Source organism: Meleagris gallopavo, chromosome 3, assembly GCF_905368555.1.
Source record: "Meleagris gallopavo chromosome 3, MGAL_WU_HG_1.1, whole genome shotgun sequence".
Taxonomy (NCBI): Eukaryota; Metazoa; Chordata; class Aves; order Galliformes; family Phasianidae; genus Meleagris; species Meleagris gallopavo.
The window spans coordinates 14,606,334-14,625,613 of record NC_139406.1 but is presented as its reverse complement, the minus strand read 5'-3'; the positions used below and the strand labels follow the sequence as shown (position 1 = coordinate 14,625,613).

The 19,280-nt window shown below is 43.6% G+C and overlaps 1 protein-coding gene and 1 long non-coding RNA gene across 2 annotated transcripts in view; one reads left to right on the top strand and one right to left on the bottom strand.

The window, feature by feature from the left end:
• Positions 1-19,280, bottom strand: part of BCL2 (BCL2 apoptosis regulator) — a 90,367-nt gene that overhangs the window by 48,473 nt on the left and 22,614 nt on the right. The window lies entirely within an intron of this gene.
• LOC146544619 (uncharacterized) lies at positions 2,918-6,094 on the top strand. Its single transcript, XR_014882332.1, has 3 exons — positions 2,918-3,059; positions 4,646-4,796; positions 5,412-6,094. It is a non-coding gene; the product is annotated as an uncharacterized LOC146544619 (long non-coding RNA).

Genomic DNA, 19,280 nt, shown 5'->3' with positions numbered 1-19,280 from the left:
CGTTAAACTTGCTTTAGGGGAAATACACACATATGGCTATTCATACACACACACGCTGCGATAGAAGAGCATAGAGATTTCTTCTTACCTGAAAATGTCATTCTATTCCATTTGGGCCTGAAAAATACAATATAGTAGATACCTATCTCTGAACAGCTGGTGAAAACCAAATAAAGCTAGGAAAAGGTCTGCATATGGATGAAGAAATTCCTGCCACATCACTCCCTTCATTTAACTTTATTTCAGGAAACCTAACTGATCCTGGAAGCAGGAGTTTTATCTCAAATAGCAGTGTCCTTCAGTCACATTTGATGCCAAAGAACACTTTGAGTCCTATCATCTTCCCACCTCCTATCTGCTGCAAAATTCCGAAGTGACTTTAGCAGCCCACTAGTTAAAATTCATTGCTTTGTACCATTTGAACACTACGATTTTGGACTGTATGAAGAATAGGCTGTGATATCTAATTGTTCCTGACAAAAAGGACAGCAAAAGCATGTTAAAATTTGAATTAAGATGACAAATATTATCTATACATACATAGATAAAGACCTTTGTTTGTATAAGTTTAGTACCCTCAGATGTTATAGAGCTAGAATACTGTTTGGATACTGCTGCAACAGTGTAATCTTGGCGTTCCCGTGGGATACAGCATGTGTTTCTATCCCGGGTGATTTATGAACTATTGGACCTTAAAACTCTCACTGCTTCTTTCCTCTAGCAATGTTTTGCTGGCACACGTCCAGCTCTGAATACAGCAAGTCCTCAGCCTTTGACTGTTAAGCGTATTCCATGCCTCCCCGTTTTGAGGTAATGGACCCGAAAAGTCTGCACAAGTGACTCTGTAAGGTCAACTTCTGGATGTGTGCTGTCACAGCTCCACCACGTTCAACAGTGCTGTACTGGTTAGGATCCCTCCAATAGTTACACCACAATCCCATATTAAATTTTGGTGCTCCTTCAACATATTAAGAATAAACAAACATTTCAACTCTGAGTTCCCATTAAGATAAAAATGCGAAATCACCATCAAATGAACGGAGATATTGCTATCACTTCCAAAAGTGAGGATTAAAGGATTCCTGTCTCATCAGATAAGACTCTGGATTTTCTTGTCTAGCACTCTTGTATTAATCCATTTTCCAGTTCTATATGAAATGAATTACAGCAAGATCTCTGCAGTATTTAAAGACATAAATCTATCCTACCAAGTATTTGAATTTAAAATATACACAGCCTAATATCTTTCATGCCTGAAAAAATGGAAGCAAAGTCTCAGGGGGAACAGAGCAATTACCTATTTCAGTCAACGTGTGAAGATTAGTCAAATAAATGGGCTAACAGGCCCACCAGCTGGAAAAATTAGACTGAAAGCCTACTTCTGAATATATGCATTATATCACCCTTAGCCAGAATGGCTTTAATTATTCTTAAATATAGCAGCAGAATAAGAAATAGGAAAATCTTATAGACCTTTTCTCCCACAATGAAGAAAGAGATTAAAAAAAAAAAAAGGCCATCATAATTTTTATTGCCTTTAGATATATGGGTAGTCTTCTCAATCGTGGTAATCCTTCTTGGTTTCATATATCATCTATTTTGCCCAAGGATGTATTTTTTAATGCTCATGAATTGTGTCACTCACCCATCACCTGCTAGGTATGTAAACAGCACTGGACCCATTTTGCAGGTGGGAATAAACACCGCTCTGTCAGCTGCAAAGCATGATCGCTGAGCTGTCACTGCCAGCTCCCTGCCCTATTAGGCCACTCAGAAAAAATTCAAGAGACGTAGGGTAAGATTCATTTTACCTAGCCTGAGTTGTCTTAAAACTACAAGTCTAGACTAAACTAATCACATAGATTTCTCCCCTGGATGAATCATGTACCTTCACCCTACCTATTTTAGGACAAGATGAATCACCTTCTGAAAGTGTCTGCCTGCTGGATGCCTAATTTTTAGATACGTCAAATCCATTCTGTGCAGAGAAGCACAATCATCTCTAGCTAGTAAACAGCTAATAAATGCTATAGTGGATCTACCTAGGACTAATAACATAACGGGCTAACAACATAATGTCTTTTATCTTTTATTCTTTGAATGTAATGACAAAATACCGAGCTCTTAATTTTCATAATCTCAAAAATATCTCCTGAAAGAAAACAAACAAAAAGCCACTACATTTCAACATAATATACTCAGAAAATACTACTTTGTCAGGCACACCGCACAATTGAAATGAAATATCTCAGTCAAGATGGTGAGGAGGGAAAACAAACACATTGCCAGACTTCACAGCAGCTTGCCTTCTTCCCTAGTTCTAGCTTTTTTACATAGGTTTCTTCATCCACTTTTAATGAGGGGCTGAATTTACATTTGTATTTTCTCTGTAGTCATCTGCTAGATGGGCTCATCCTTAAGTATGTGTTGCCTTGAGAGCTAGTTTTGCCTGAAACAATACAGAGAAGTTTCTGTGTTGACTACGCTTTGATGCTACAGCTGGACACAAACCTCTGTTGTCCACAGAAACTGGCGTCTATCATCCATTTACTCTTGGTGTCTAGTACCAAAGAAGACAGCAGAGCTCAGTACAGATCTCGCTGTAGGAATTAATTGCTTTAGGATGACACAGATGACAGAGTTTCCCCTCTGGAAAACTCCCTAGTGAATTCCCATGTGAGAGCTAAACCCATTCTAAGCCATCAGCTTAAAAATAACAAGTTGGGTTTGGAAAAAATGTAATTCTGGGGGGGTTTATGTAGCCTCTGTTTTTGACCCTTTAAGGCTGTACAGGGGCTGAGCTTTCAGAGAACTTCTCTGCAACCAACTCCAGGAGTGGAGACCTTAAGAAAATTAGTCAGAGTGAGACTCAGACCTTTAAGACGTGGCAGTACTGCCAATGTAAATGGCAGCCTGAAAAGGCTCTGAAACCCAAGAGGCCCATCTGAGCAGAATTATAGACACAGCGCGTTTCTGATCCCACAGTAACAAGTGCCTTGGAGAAACCAAAGGCACTTAAAACAGCAAGTCAACAGACAGACTGCATCAAATTCAAACTGGTGAGTCTATTTCACAACTGATTTCACTCTTGCGGGTAATCCCCAGGGTAAAAAATTCTCCCCGTTTAATGCCAAACTGTTACCAACGGGTTTTAGGGAGGTTGTGCATAGCTTGGGGATTTTTTCTTTAAGTATTTTAAAGCCCTATATGATGGAAAGACACAGTGACTAAAACTGAAAGCATGGGCATTCTGCACTATGTGCAATTGTCATAGAAAACTTCAGGGTCTTAGGGTTCACAGCTGATAAATGATGATCTCCTTCGCATGAAGTTGTAAGCATTTAGCACGCTCCCACTACTGCAACATTCATTTTTTGATTTCATAAACAGAGAGAACTGAAGTGTCTTTTTTTTCTTCAACCTGTTTCCCTAAAACTTTTTTTAAACCTCTGAGCAGAAATGTATTGAGTAGATGGGCAGAGATCACAGACGAACATCATGTGTAGTTCCAAAGTGTAGTTTCCCTGCCTTGAGCAATTAGTCAGCTCTTAGATGTCTCAGTTGCAAAGAAAACCTTCTGAATGTGACCTGATACAACAGTATTACTCTTGAGTCTACCAGCCTAGTGGTGGAGAAAAGATCAAAGTTTTGGGAATTGCTCCTGTTGAGGACATGAAATGATAACAGCAGCAAATTACTACATTGCTGATAATATTAATGGAATAATCACTTTTGCATGTGTAAGGGCAGAGAAGTGGTTACGGGTGAGCTTGAATAGAGGTGTACTTTTTCCAGCTGACCTCTAACCTTATATTACTTTTTCTACATAAACAGCTGACAAAAATAACGAGGATCTCAGATCTTCTTATACTTACAGAATGAAATCAAGGGAAGAGGTCATATAAGAATGGAATTGTTTTACCTTATGATGAGCTAATTCCATCTGAGCATGTTCATGCCAGCACCATGGCCAGGCTTCTAAAGTGTACTGTCACCATTAGAAAAATGGATAGGAATACAGAACATAATTTGCTGCTAAAGAAGTTATTTATCTAAGAAAACAGCAAGAAGGGGGTCAAAGATCCCAAAACATTGTAGTGCAAGTTCTATTAAGATATGTATGGAAGCAAAAAGCAAATAAAGGGTTGTAAAATTGGAGGCACTTTCTCTATTCTGGGTGATGAGATTATTTGGGATTAACTTCTGTATTGGATGGATGACTCTGAGTACACTGTGGGTAAGGAGGAAATAATACACATTTTTGTGGCTACAAACACTAAACCAAAAAAACTAAACTGTCTGGCTTCAGACTGCTAAAACACAGAGTTGTGGAAACGCTGCTAAACTTTTGTTGGTACAGACCATTGTGCTGCTCATTGTACTGTCTCTTTCACAATTTCTTTATCTCATGCCTAATCTTCCATTTACTTTCTGTTTTTTTCCTTTTCCTCTCCCTCCTCCTCTGCCCATCAGCATTTATTTTCTTTCTTTCTCAGGTAGAGAAAGGTCAGTTAGCAAGGAAATCCTGATGCAATTGTGATGCTTTCCTGTCACCCTTCATTATTCACTATAGCTACAAAATCATAATGAACAATATCATGATTACTAAATAATAGTCCCCCTCTGGCACTGTCCCCTCTGGCAGGACCCTGGCCATCGAGGTGGGCAGCTGCTTCCTGGAGTTCCTTTAGAAGACCTCCTGCATCCTTCCCACCCTTCCACGCCTTCCCACACCCACGAGAGGAACAGGAACCACGGCTTCACTGCCAGCAAGAAGCTGCTGACTCTCAACAGAGGTGATGTCCCTGCCCTGGGATGAGAATGGAGACAGGCTTGCTACATTTCCCTTCCCTTCAGCCGATAACATGGACATAGATAACTCAGACCTTTGAGGGAGCTGTGGGTGGTGGGAAAGGTTTTGAAACTCTATCCTAGGCTTGAAAAGCTGGTCCTAGCTCCTTCTTTCCATCTGCCACCTGTGCAAAGCTGTAGCCACGCTAAGATTGGTGAGGTAAAAGAAACTAGGCGTAAACAGACTTGGTCTACTGATTCCTCCATGGCAGGCTGGTATGACATCCAACCTCATTTGTGCAAGGAGTATGTAAAAACAACGTAAACCCTTGTCGGCTGTGCTTATGACCATGAGATTTGAGCTCTTCCAATTTCTTCCCCTTTAAACTAAAAGAAGGAAGATTTAGGTGAGATGTTAAGAGGAAATTCTTCACTCAGAAGGCGGTGAGGCTGCCCAGAGAAGCTCTGGGTGCCCCATCTCTGAAGGCACTCAAGGCCAGGTTGGCAGCCTGAGTTGGTGGGGGGCAGCCCTCCCCATGGGAGTGCAGTTGGGGCTGGGTGGCTTAAAGGTCTCTTCCATCCTGATCCTGATTCTATTCTTCTATAATTCCCAATTTCAGTTGCTACTGGCATGCACAAACTGAATTGTTTGTGCTGAATTGGAGCCGCTATGTGCCACGTGTGGGGGAAACGCAGTCCATCTGTGGCCATGTGCCAGTCCCAGCCAGATAAGATCTGGCATTGTCACCTGATGAAGTCTGCAAGGCAGGAAAAAAACAAACACAGCAAGCAAGTTGTCACTGGCATGTTCAGGTTGTGCATGTACTAAAACAAATGAGTCCAAGATCCCTAAAAGCCCGCAATCAAAACATATAAGACAAAGACCTGGATGAGGGAAGGCAAAAATTTTAGAGCATCTTTGAGTGCCGAGAGCAGCCAAAGCCTCCAGAACGTCAAACCTCAATCAAGAACAACTAGATTTCTCTCAGCTCCTCGTATCCCCCCCATAATAATTCATCAACGTCTGTACAGAGTGGACAGCACAGAAAACGCACAGAAAGACAAGGCAGCTGTTCCAAATACTTTTTCATGTACAGATCACCAAATGCTTCCATGGCAAATTGTTATGCAGATCGATGCTTGATGAAATTGGGACTAATTAAACAGTCTTATGTCAGAGTTGGACTCACAGAAGAGCCTTATATGGGAACCAAGCATTGCCCTAACGAGCACGCACCCTGCTAGCACTCCACAATTAACGACTGAGGGGGCTGATTAGAAACAGCCAGCGAGGATTTGGGGTTTGGGGGCTGTTGTACCCCATGGCATGTGGGGAGCAGAGCAGGACACAACACAGGGAAATATTACAGATGTCCTGCGGTGCTCCTGCTGTGTCCCAGCACAGTTAGTGCACATTCAGTTAAGTTGTTTTTTGTACACAAAGAGGATTTCAGCTGCTGCAAGGCAGATGGAAGGCACTTTTGGCTGCACTGAAATGTTTAGTACAGCCCGTGCTCGGAAGCAGGCATGGGGCAGGAACAAAACACGCTACTGTGCAATTTGTCTGGTAAAAATCTAATTCAGCACAGAGCTGATGAACGACAGGAAAACAAGAGAAGCAGTGGCCTGTGCTGCTGCTCTTTGTGAGACACTGGAACAGGCTGCTCAGGGAGGTGGTGGAGTCACCATCCTTGGAGGTCTTCTAGAAAACGGTAGATGTGGCACTGAGAGACACGGTTAGTGGGCATGGTGGTGATGGGTTGGCAGTTGGACTAGATTACCTTAGTGGTCTTTCTCAACGTTAATGATTGTATGATTCTACGACTCCACTCTTCCCATCCCCCCAGGAGGGAGCGGCTCACCTGGTGGGTCAGGAACCAAGGATCACACAGGAAGGTGAGGGCAGTGGCAACATCAGATAGACACGGGCTTCAGAAAGTTTGAGAATGTCTTTACTGGAGCAGCAAGCTCATATGGTGAGGGTGATTGCATCACTGAAATATCTGTTTGCTCAGAGTCTTAATTGGGCAAGTGTTTTTCTATTTAAATTTGCAGGTCTCCATGGATTTACCTTCCAGTACCCCCGGCCTGTTAAAAATCTTTCTCCCGGTCCGTTTTTGCATGGTGCTAACATCAACCCACATCAAAGTCCGCAGGAATGCTGCACATGTGAATCCAAGTTTAACCAGGAAAAAAAGGGCTTGGGTTTTTATTACGTGAATTTTATTGGAACATTCCCTTCATGTCCCTACATACAGCAGAGCGTCTGGATCCAGTTACAGCTGCACTCACTCCCACACATCTGCTCGCTCATTGTTATAGTTACCTTTTCTCAGGGGATTTAAGAAACTCCAAAAAAAGCCCTTCACCTTTAGGTTGGCGAGGAGGAAGATCAAACAGCCTCCGCATTCCTGCACCGTGATACTCGGCGTGAATTATGCTTTGAAGCTGTTTAAACATCGCCCCTAACTCCTGCCTTCTTAGCTGGGCTGCTGCCATTACTGCTGGCTCTCCACAGACCCACATGGACAGTGGGCCCATGCCATGGGGAGCTCTCCCTTCCAGTCCCCATAGGTGCATGGCTGTTAGTTACACGAGCCAGTTTCACCCCGACAGCCGTAACACAAGGTACAGGGCAGTTCCCTAGCAACAAATGCAGAAACACCACAATACACCCTGGAAGTGTGGGGCTCCAATTATTGCACAATTGCTCAGCAGCCTGCCTGATGGAGAGCACTGCAAGGACAGCTGCGAGTGGTGCTGGGTCTGCTGTCTGATGTCCATGGGATAACAGGTACTCAGCACATAAAAAAACATAAGGAGATGCTGGTGGCAAAATCATATTTTAATATATTTTGATCACCAGCTGCTACGGTATGATGCGAGACTCGTCCCTCCTTTAAACATTGCCCATGCAGCCCCTCCACAAAGTTTCTGTGTCCGTCTCCAGCTGAAGGCACAAGGGAAGCTCTGGTTTATGTCAGTGGTAAAAAGAACGGGCACTGGAGGAACAGACAAGGAGGATGCCAGGGCCATGGGGCTGCGGCACCACAGCAGCACGCAAAGTGTGTCCCTTGGGACAGGGATTGGGGCAGGAGGGAGTTCTGAAACGTGGTGAAAGGATGAACAACTGAGCTACTGCAGTGATGACAGCAGGCATGGCTGTTACTGACATGGGCACAAAAATGTGAAAAACACAGTCTACTCTTGAGTGCTCCCATTAGCTGGTTAAGGCCAGCTAGCATGTCCTTGGGGCTGCAGATTGAATGGATCTAGAGACTGGCACTGGCCATGTTTCCTATGCAGGAAAGCATGATCCAGGTCCCAGCAGCAGTCACTTACACAGGAGGTGGTTTAAGACAATTTTAACTATGGATGGACATGACTTAGAAGAAGCAAAATGGCAAATTGAGAAACACCTTCATGGCTGGGATAAAAGCTAAGAGAAAAGGAGGCATCACTTATCCAAATCATCTCCTAATAACCGTTTACGAGGGTGGATAGTGATAGGACAAGGGGGAATGGTTTTAAACTGAGACAGGAGAGGTTTAGGTTAGATATTAGGAGGAAGTTTTTCACCCAGAGGGTGGTGAAGCACTGGAACAGGTTGCCCAAGGAGGTTGTGGATGCCCTATCCCTGGAGGCATTCAAGGCCAGGCTGGATATGGCTCTGGGCAGCCTGGGTTGGTGTTGGTGACCCTGCACATAGCAGGGGGTTGAAACGAGATGATCATTGTGGTTCTTTTCAACCCAGGCCGTTCTATGATTCTATGATGATTCTATGATAATCCCAGCAAGGATCACCAGGACCCATCATGCCATGCAATTGTGGTGGTGCTGGCTGCATGCTGCCCCACTTGCAGGTGCTCCCCAGGACAATGTGCGTGGCCATCCCATTGCCCTGGCTATACAGTAGCAGTCCAATCTGGGCCCTGTGAGCAAGGAGAAACAGCCCATTCCCCAGCTTGTAAATTAATTTAATTCCTGGAGTGCACTTACAGAGTAATGCCTGAGGCTTACGAGCACAAAATGGAGCGAGAGACAGCACATTAGTCTCTGGAGAGACGCACCAGCTGTTTCACGTCCCAGCCCCTCTGATGGGGGTAGGGTGGAAAACAGGGCTGTGCACAGGCTGCACCATCTATCTGAAGAGAGAGCGTTTTCCCCTTACTTTCCCACACTATTTAATAACCATGAACCCAAATAAATATAGGAAATAAGCAACTTCTTGGAAAAGCATAAAGTCCGAATCGTGCAGTACACTTGTAAAGTGACATGCTGGAATAGGAATGGCAGGCTTCTCCTCTTACAGAACATTACCAAGAAATAATGATTCTCTCTGATGAAGAAACAGATTAAAAGGGAAATTAAACTACAGATTTAATTTCAATAGCAGTGCACCCCAGTCAGTCTGAAAATAAGCCAATCGGGCCATCTAAATTAGGCATCAGCAGAGAATTAATGTTGACCTATAGGAAAATTTTAAGCCCTAAAAAAAGTAAAGAGTAGATGGCTGTCCCCTCAAATACAAATCTACCACCAATCCTCAAAAACGAAATGAAAATAATGGCCGGCAAATTAGATTTAAGAAAGCAGATTTAAGAAATACATAAAGGGTTTCCATCTCAACCGAAGGGGCAGGGATGGGCCCAACCCTGGGATCTCAATGCTCCATAATTTTGCACAGTCCTCAATCTGTGTATGGACACTGCAAGCAGCCCACGCATTGTGAATATGCTTCCCTGAGAGCCTGCATTTAGCCACCTTATCAGGCTGCTGCACCCCAGACACTCAGAGCTCTCCCCAGGCCCTTCCAAAGGCTTACATAAAATAAGTGCTGGGGGTTGTCTCTCGGGTATTCTCATTTCTGCCTCCCAGAGGGTAGCAGTTCGCATGACTCTGATTGGAATATCGTGACTGCAGCTCAGCTCAAAGCAGCCAGGTAAGGCACAAAGCTGCCGATGGCCTGGAGCACATAATTACAGTGTCCCTGAGCTGCTCACAGGATGCTGGCACTGACAAAATGGGAAAGGCTAAAAGAATCATATTAAAATGTCATAAAACATTAATTTTGCATGATTAGAGAAACTGGTAATTAGCATTTTTGTTTTAGCGCTCAACTTTTTATTCCAGCTGCTCTAATCCAGCTTCTTTCTACGGCAATTATTGCCAGGAAAGCTGAATTTGGCATTCTTTCCATGTCCACTTTAAAACTTGCTCTGTAATCTGTCAGCGAGGCAGGCCTCATGCACAGCATTTGAAGAGAAGTGAGGGACTTTTTTCCCTAGTCAAATTATGTCCATAGTAAACTTCAATTGTTAAAACACTGAATTGTAGGAATACGTCCATACTGTATGAAACAAATTATACAAATATGTTTATTCTCTGTTCGACTCCATTTATCTTGCCAAGGCTGAAGTTTTGTGTAAAAGGACTGACCCCAGGAGTGCGTATCTCAAGCTGAATTAAGGAAAAGAAAAAAAAAAAAAAATAGAGCCATATCTAAACTTCCCAAGAATAATAGGATGTTGATTAAATTGTTAGAAAGTTAAATAAACAAGGGTTTGTTTTTTTTTTAAACTGACTTTTAAACTGACTTTCCGCTTGCCCTGGCTTTCCCGCAGGGTGAAGAGATGACACAGACCATTTCCAGAGGGCAAGCAAGTTTCAGGAGGCAGTTCTCTGCCAAAGCCTTTTGAGTGAAGTTGGGCAAGCCACTGAAGCCTGGGTATTTTGACATGTAATTTCCATCCCCTTAATTCAGTTGTTGTAGGAGTAAACACAGAGTGGAGTGGGAGATGCTAGAAGCAAAATGAATTCAGCAGGAGCTGAGAGCTGCAGTGCTGTTCATTGCAGGGATGCTCATTGCTTGTGTGCTGTCCTCTTGGAAAGCAAGTGCCAGCACAACCCTGTTAGGAGCACAGCTAGAAAAGGAGGGTTGAAAACAGCTGAATAACATGAGCAATTGTGCGGATCTAGCTGTAATATCACTGCTGCTAGACATATCAAGAGAAAAAGACAAAAACCAGTACCCATTTATGATGGCTGCTTCAGAGCATGAGACAGCCATATGCACAGGCTTGGGCAACATTGCCATGTGGGTATCACAGGCTGGGAATTTCTGATCTGAGGTGCAGGGTGGGTATCTCCACAAACTTAAAGCAATCATCCATCTTTCTCCCGCTTCTCAAGGTTCTTCACTTGGGTATCACTTTGGCCAGGTGTTAAGAGAGCAATCCAGCTTCACATTTGCAAACATTTGGCAGGGGATAACTGCAAACCTTAAAAATTCTTAACCTTTCAGAGAAAAACTTCCTTGGTTTTTTCAATGGCCCTGTCAAGCCCCTAGCGTCATGTCTCATGACACAGGTCATGCCTACCTCAGTGGCTCAGGCCACCCATCAGTTGAACTGCCTCCATGCTGTCGAAGAATCATGTAGAATCCTAGAATCATGGGACAAGTTGGGAGCGACTTTAGAGATCCATCTCCAACCCCCTGCCACGGGCAGGGCTGCCACCACCAGCTCAGGCTGCCCAGGGCCCCATCCAATCTTGAGCACCTCCAGGAATGGGGCACCACAGCTTCTTCAGACAGCTTGTGCCAGTGCCTCACTGCCCTCTGAGTGAAGAATTTCTTCTTCCATGTGAGCGTGGCACCAACTTCCAGTTTCTCAGCAATCTTGGAGGCAGCCTCACACTCATGTTTTCAAAGGTTTTGGACAGGAACTGACTTAACCTCCAAGCTGGATGAAGTGAGATTACCACCGGGTTGTCTGCATCCCCTCACTGCAATCCACAACCACTTGAAAAACAGCACACATCTTTTCTCATAAATGCCTTTTTAACATACCTCAACAAACACTTTTTATTCTTTCCTGAATCCCTGCAGGGCTATCAATCTCTTTCTGACAACAAGTTTCATTTTTTCCAGTTCTTGCCAAACTGGGCATAAACAGGATTGCATTTCTTGGCTCACGGATAATTTCAGAGAGGTAACCCCATTTCTTCTGCTGTATGATTTACAATTTGTTTTCTGATTTCGTATTACAGAAAGGTATGTTATAGATTGGCATTAGCCAATTTTATTTCCCTAAAATGGCACATTGGATATTTTGTTAGATATTCATTATTATTAGATATTCAATTAAATATTGCAATCACCTTTCAGGTGATAAAATTCCTACTAAAAACAGCAAGCAATAAGTTCTCTTTTATAAATGCCAATAAGAAGTACCAATATTTTCACACGTTGCCAGAGCTCCTTAGCATTGGAGAAACTTAGAAAGTTGCTTTTATTAGTTTATCTACAAAAGGATTTCATTAGTATTTGAGAAAGAAAAACATGGAAGTCCAGATGTGGAGTTCTTAGTAAAGGAGAGGGGAGATGTGGACCTGCTGGAGCACATCCAGAGGACAGCCACAAATATGATCCAAGGAGTGGAACACCTCCTCTGTGAGGACAGGCTGAGAGAGCTGGGGCTGTTCAACCTGGAGAGGAGAAGGCTCTGGGGAGATCCAAGAGTGGCCTTTCAGTATCTAAATGGGAGGGCTATAAGAAAGGAGGGGACAGAACCTTTAGCAGGATCTGTTGTGATAGGACAAGGGGAAATGGTTCCAAACTAAAAAAGAGAAGATTTAGACTGTATGTAAGGAAGTGGTTTTTTACAATAAAGGTGTGAAGCACTGGAACAGGTTGTCCAGAGAGGTGGTGGAAGCCCCATCTCTGGGGACTTTCAAGGTCAGGCTGGACAGTGCTATGAGCAACCTGATGTAGCTGTAGGTGTCCCTGTTCATTGCAGGGGAGTTGGGCTAGATAGCCTTCCAACTCTAACAAATCTATGAATCTATGATTCTGTGAAAATCAATACCAAGAAATACAAACACAAACAAGGAAGATATTAAATTAAGCCACACTCGAAAAGTTTCCTACTCCAAAGAGTACATGATGTCCAGCCAAAAACCTATTTACATACTACAAAAATATTTAAGTGAGCACATCAGCAGCAGGCTTCTGTGGGAACACAGACTGGGGCTCTTGTTCACAAAATGTATGCAGGTAAGGTCAGGTTTAACCAGCCAATTGAGCACTGTGAGACACCCTTGCCTGCTGTTCACATTCCCTGCTACACACAGCTTTGGGAAGGCGGTTGAGGCAGACTTGTCAGCATTTTCAACACTTCCATACATATGGCTGTGGATCGTCCTGCTTCCTCTCTGCTTTTCCTGGACTGCAATTTCCAGCATACCTGTTTTTTCCCACCAGTTTACCACAGCAGGCAGGCAAGAGTATTTCTTGCTGCCTAACCACACTTTCAGCCTGTCAAGCTTATCTGAAGCCACTCCCTGCCTTTTTGGAAGCCCTCACCTCCCTTTGGCAGGACTCACACAAAGGGCCCTCAGTTAGCAGGCAGCATCTTGACAACAGAAATGACTCTAGTGCAGCCGAACGTAATGCAGTGCCCATTCTGGGCAGAACCATCTCCTGTCCTCAGATGTAATGGCACAGCAATCTCCTGCATCCAGCAGGTAACAAAGCAAAGTGGAAAGATGACATTGGACCTCTCAGGTGGAACTGGAAGAGCAAAACTTTCCTGGGACTTAGGTCTGAGCAAAACCAGTCCTTTCAGTCACTCCTCCCTTCAGCTCATAGAAATGGTGAGCTCTGTAAATGGTTTCAATAGGCTGCAATTCCTTTTGTGCAATTATAAATATTTTAACATACGACATCAGTACAGTATGTTTTCATTGTGTTTAGATCTCTTTAATTAGGATGGGGCCTGAGTTCTCCTTGCTGCCTTTGGTACTTAGACTTGGCAACTAAATTTGTTTTGTCTCAACTTACTGATCTTTCTTCCAGTGCGGGAGGAGCAATGTGCACTTCTATTTTATTTATTGTTCTTGATAATTGGCTTCATTTTTAGTCAGAACTGATCTGATCATCATGGAAAAAGAAATAAAACACATAAAAAAACCATTAAGGAATATTTATCTCCAAGTTAGAAGGGCAGTGAAAATAACCAGAAGGATGAGATAAGTGGTATTCCTAATCTAAAGGATAAAATCCCCACTTAAACATCTACAGACGACAATACAGCTTTCAAATGCAAATATTTATGTCCTTTTATTTCTGGACTTTGCACTTAATATGGTGGTTAATTTATAGCGAGCAGAGGCTTAATTTATGGGATTGCAATGAGCCAGAAGCATAACCCTGATATGGAAGAAGTCAACACATGCCATCCACTTCCCTTTCACCACAAGGGCAATGGCTGCACACACAGCCACACCTGGGCAATGTCATCAGCCACCATTTAAGGTACCGGCCTTGCGGTGCTCCAAGAACCCAGCTCTTCTTCCCTTTGGGCTTTCGTCAAAGAAAAGAGACCCTCATCCCATCCTGCCAAAGCAAAAAGTCCTCAACGTGCTCCCAGTGCCAAGTCCTGCTTCCCCGCACCGATGCTGGGAAACACATGGATTGTTCACTCCCGAGGCTGGAAGGCTTGCATGCTGCTTCGTAATGTGAGAAGTACCAGAGAAGGGTGCTTTCCATCACTTGTTTAATGTTTACTGGCAATTGCTCGCCATGTAGAAGGGGCCAGAGGGGCCCAGAGGCTCGGTGCTGTTGGCTGGTTAGCCGGGGGCTTGGCGAGCGACACGGCGCAGGCGGGAAATTTCTGTTTGGGTACATCCAAGTACCAGAATTAGTCTGCAACTTTTGCTTGCTCATTTTGTGGTCATCGAAATTACGCTGCCACACCGCATTATTAGTCAAAGCAGATACTAAAACAACCGAATCGCGAGAACATGGAAATAAGCTAGTTAGAGCGGAAGATTACAAATTACTAAAGTACATGGAGTAAGAATGCAACTCTCTTTGTAAGCCAATATGGCAAGGACAACCGTTTTTTCCCCCTAAGCAAGCTAATAAGGAATGTTAAGCAGGGCTCCATTTTCTCCCAAGAGAGAGTCTTTTTAAGTAGATTTAAATGTATTAACTAACATACCAAGATGCTTTATGAGAAATCCTGGCAATAGAATTACAGAGGTTGACAGCAAATTCGAAGTGAAAAATTAAATCATAACTGGTACGTCCTGTCTAATCCATTCATTTCAATCAGTGTGAGAGCAAAACTTGTCATCAGAAGAACGAGAACTAAATGAACAAAGTGCTCAGGGACTTTCTGGCTCTTTCCTTGATGTCTGTCAAAGACATACAGAGTGGGTTTCACCCTATGATTCAGCCAACTGGCTGAAGACTGCAGCATTTAGGTAGAACACAGGCACAGCAGGTCTCTGCGGGCCCATGGTGAGAATCAGAGAGCCCATCTCAGCGCCCTGGAGCTGGCAGAACTTGCTAGGTCAGCAGAGTTTTATTTTTGAAAGCTGCCCAACCCAAGCAGGTAGGGACTTATTACCCATAGAGCCAAACCAGTAGAACATGCAGAGGTCCAGTTTCTCACACATTATACCGCTCCTCTCTTTTCTCTGAGTGCACAGGGTTGCCTCCTCCAGACAAGCAGTGAGCACTTACCAGGAACTGGCTTTCTCAGCCTTTACTCTGAAGGGTTTCAAAGTTTCCATTGACAAAGAAAGCAGCCTAACTACATGAACATGGGCTGTCCTCCTCGGTGGAGGACAGTCTCCCATCCTTCACTGTAAAACTGCCCATCCCAGTGAGCAGGAAGGACAAGGGGAACCAGGAAGACAAGAAGATACGTGGGAATGGGTTTGGGTATCACATGGGACAACGTGTCCAGGTCTCCACACCAGTATCACACTGCTTTGGTTTTTAATCCAAGATCAACTGGAGATACAAAAGCATACGTGGTTCTGGTGGCAGGGATCAGGTCCCAGACAAATGAGTTTGCCTCTAAACTCATGGGAGGGTATCCTCAGCATCGGGCCATTTTGTGACAGCAGGCATCTCAGTTCATGGGTACATATGTGTAAAAACATACCAGTGTATTAGAGGCATTTAAATGCAAGCTAAGAACCAGATTTCAGATGCAGGAGCTTACACTCAGCTTTACACCAGCAAACTGAGCTAGTTCCCTGCACAGAAAGAAGGCTCCAAATGCAGAAGCTGAACTTCCAGAGGTACTGTAAATGACGCAGGAAAAATCTTCAGGACTGTTTGTCTTTGAAGTGCCACTGGGAGGATCAATCCTATTACAGTCCTCCTGAGGAAGTGTTAATCTCCCGCACAAAGAAACCAAGGCTCGCTCTTCATGAACTGACGCGTAGTTTTGATTGCTTCTGGCTCACTTTATTTGTTTAATGAAGGCACATCAAACCCAATCTTTTTCCAAACAACTAAGCCTACGGCTCAAGTGAAAGGCAAATGGAAGCTACTAGCCAACACTGGGACACATTTTTTAGGAAGGGTGAATTTATGGGCCTATATTTAACCATTATTGAGGAAACACTGCCCTTGCGGAAATCAGTAAAATACCCCATGGACAAAAACAGCACTAGGATCTTATTTTTGATTTAGAAATTGCTGGCTATTGTAGAAAGACAAGAAGAGAAAGAAGGTGTTTTGAATGTTCAAAAAACGATGTAAGAAAAGAGGCAGAATGCTAGGAGATAAGCTACATCGATAAAATGTAATCCTTTTATGTTGGAATTAAAAAGGATTCCAGGTTTATATATCCAGTGCTTTAGACTACATTTATCATAAATAAGCCTAAGTTAGTACAACATGGTTGCATAGTCTGTTGGGAAAAAATTTACAAATCAGCCCCTTTGTTAGGATTACCATTACTACTTTCAGGGCACTCAAAAAAAAAACAAAACCCTGAGTTTTTTTTTGAGTATAAAAAACAATTACTGATCTTGACTGAAGCTGAATTCAATTCCTTTTTTAATGTTCTGCAGTGTACTTCTGAGCATCTTTTGGAAGCTATAACTAGCATACAGCATTTGCAGTCCCTCCAACAAAACAGAAAATATATTTGTAAGCTCATTACTAGTGGCACAGACAAGATTCACCAGTTTGTTCTTGCAGTGGTGATGAAGAAAATTCCTAGTATGAGCAAGGGGAAAATCACAGCCATCAACTTCTGATTTATTTACTCAGAACTGTTTTTAACATTTAGGTGTAAATTCTTCAGATTGGATGTTTGCCACAACTTGCATCTTCTTGAAGGCAGGTCCCAGAGAGCAGCATCCTACACAAGCCTCCATTTGCTTTTCCATTGTATGGCTCATGGCACATCATTTGCAAGCTGACCCTGGCTCTGGCTGACCAAGGCATGGGTTGCTTATGGTTCGCCTGCTGATTTTCCCTGGGGCCCGTCTTGCCCCTGGCCATCAGACCACAGAGAAGGAGAATGATTTGCCACCTCCAGGAGTGCTCCATCTAGTACCCAAGATCAAGAATGGGATTGAAAATGCAGTACCTGTGTTTGTTGCGGAGACAATGGTGCTCTGCTAATGCATCACAGTCTGCTCCAGTTGGATATTAAGAGGGAAAAAAAATGCTCCATGGAATTGAGTTATTACATTAATTTGATTTTGTTGAACAGAAACGGGAAATAAAAAGAGACATACTAGAGCAGCTTCAGACATAAACAAGGAGTGTATCCCATTTTGGACAGCCTCACGCACTGCGTATGGCACAACATGTAGTTTTCTTCTTCTTGTTTGTTGTTTTCAGTTTAGGTTTTATCCAATTATATATCTATTGTGTGACAGGCCTGGCATGAGAGATTCCATTTACAGGAAATATTTCTGAGATCACGGGCCCTGCAGGCTAAATGCAAACACTGGAGCAGATGGTAACTGATCCAGTAGAGCCGTACCTAGGGGTGCTGGAAGGGGAAAAGACTTGGAAAGTAAAGCTGCTAACAAAATAGCCTCGCGTTATTAAGACTTAAAACCACATTGGTCCAGTGAGCAGTGAGGGACCTCATTAGGGGTACCTCTCACCACTGCTCGCAGTGAGGGGCCACGCTCTAAGCAGAAGACCAAGAGTCAAGCACAAGCCCACCTTTTCACGTGGTGGCTCCCAGGCTTTCCCCTGGGCATCCCACAGGATTCTGAGGCTTACCCTGCACTGTGGTCTGGGTGTCAGGCGTGGAAGTTCGCTCAAGAGGTGGATGAGCAGGACACATTCCTCAGGGGGGTGGCATTGGCCAGCTTGTACGGGATGGACTGGGGTGATTCTGAGAGAGGGTGAGGGTGAAGGAAGGAAGCTTTCAGCAAGGTACTCCTCACCACTTTCTTGCAGCAAAAACACCCTCTGCATGATGCTGGGGAGGCTGCAATTATAAAACTGCCATGATGAGAAATCACAGCCTTAAGGAACTAAACTGAAGCAGGAAAACAGTTCAATAACAGAGCAAAAGTAGGTGCTCTGTCTCCCCATGTATGTAAGTAGCATTTATTACAGTGGATTTCCAACCTTGGTGCTATGACAGCTTCTCTCAGTAAAGATGGTAACTGCAGCTTTTAAACAAACGAGTGGAAGTTCGGAGAGACTGGATGGTACAAGTGAGATTCCAGACCAGTAAACTGGAACAGCTGACCAAAACCCTTGAGAAACAGTGACTCATTCATCATCAGTATTTTAAAGGTTGGTAAAAGTTACATCACTTCAGAAGGCGGAGTGCAAAATACTGGTTGGCCCCAGCAACTTTACCTACTTTTTTTTGTGCAAAGGAGGGACAAGCTGAGTTAATTTGCCTACAGGACTTGTATTATTTCATTACTAAATATCAGCGCAAGCTTCATTACACTAGAGGGAATGCCTATGTCATCTCTGACAATCCTGCTCTTGTATCATTCTGGCTGTGGAGCTGCCACAAGACTTACCCTATCATCCCTTAGCCCTTCTGCACTTTCACAGACCAAGTGAGCAGACTTTGCTTTGATTTTCCCCATGAGCTATGTTCCCCGGGGCCATGGGGAAGGCCTTTGGACTCCCTCTCAGATTTTGTCCAAAACTGGACTCAGTCTACAGACTTTACCAGCATGAAGCCTCTGTACCATGGTTTTTTCCACACACCCTATATCTCACTCCTGTCTATACATGTCTCCAAGTAACTTCTTCACCCTCTGGGATGCAACAACATCCTAGATGCAACATTTACACTAGTCATCCAGTTTTACCAGGATCCTCTAATACCAGCCCCCATGCTCTTGCAGTGTCCTGTTTAAATCAAGGGGCCTTCACGTAGCTGAAGATGTCTTACAGAAAGATTGGGATATAACTGTCACAGTTATTATGATTTGGTAACATTTAACAGCTGTGATTTTTTGCTGTAGACATCAGCATTTTACAGTTGAAACTGTTCCTTTAATTTTTTTTGCAAGAACGTTTAGCTATTTTTTTGGTCTTGTTGTTTCCTGGACTCCTAAATATAGCCAAGTGGAATAACTAGCACCTCTGTAAACTGCTGGTTAAATGCCACAGTAAGTTTCATTTTGCCCTCTGGAAGGCCATTTAAAACACATCAGATTTGTACAGCTCAAAATTTAGGACATTA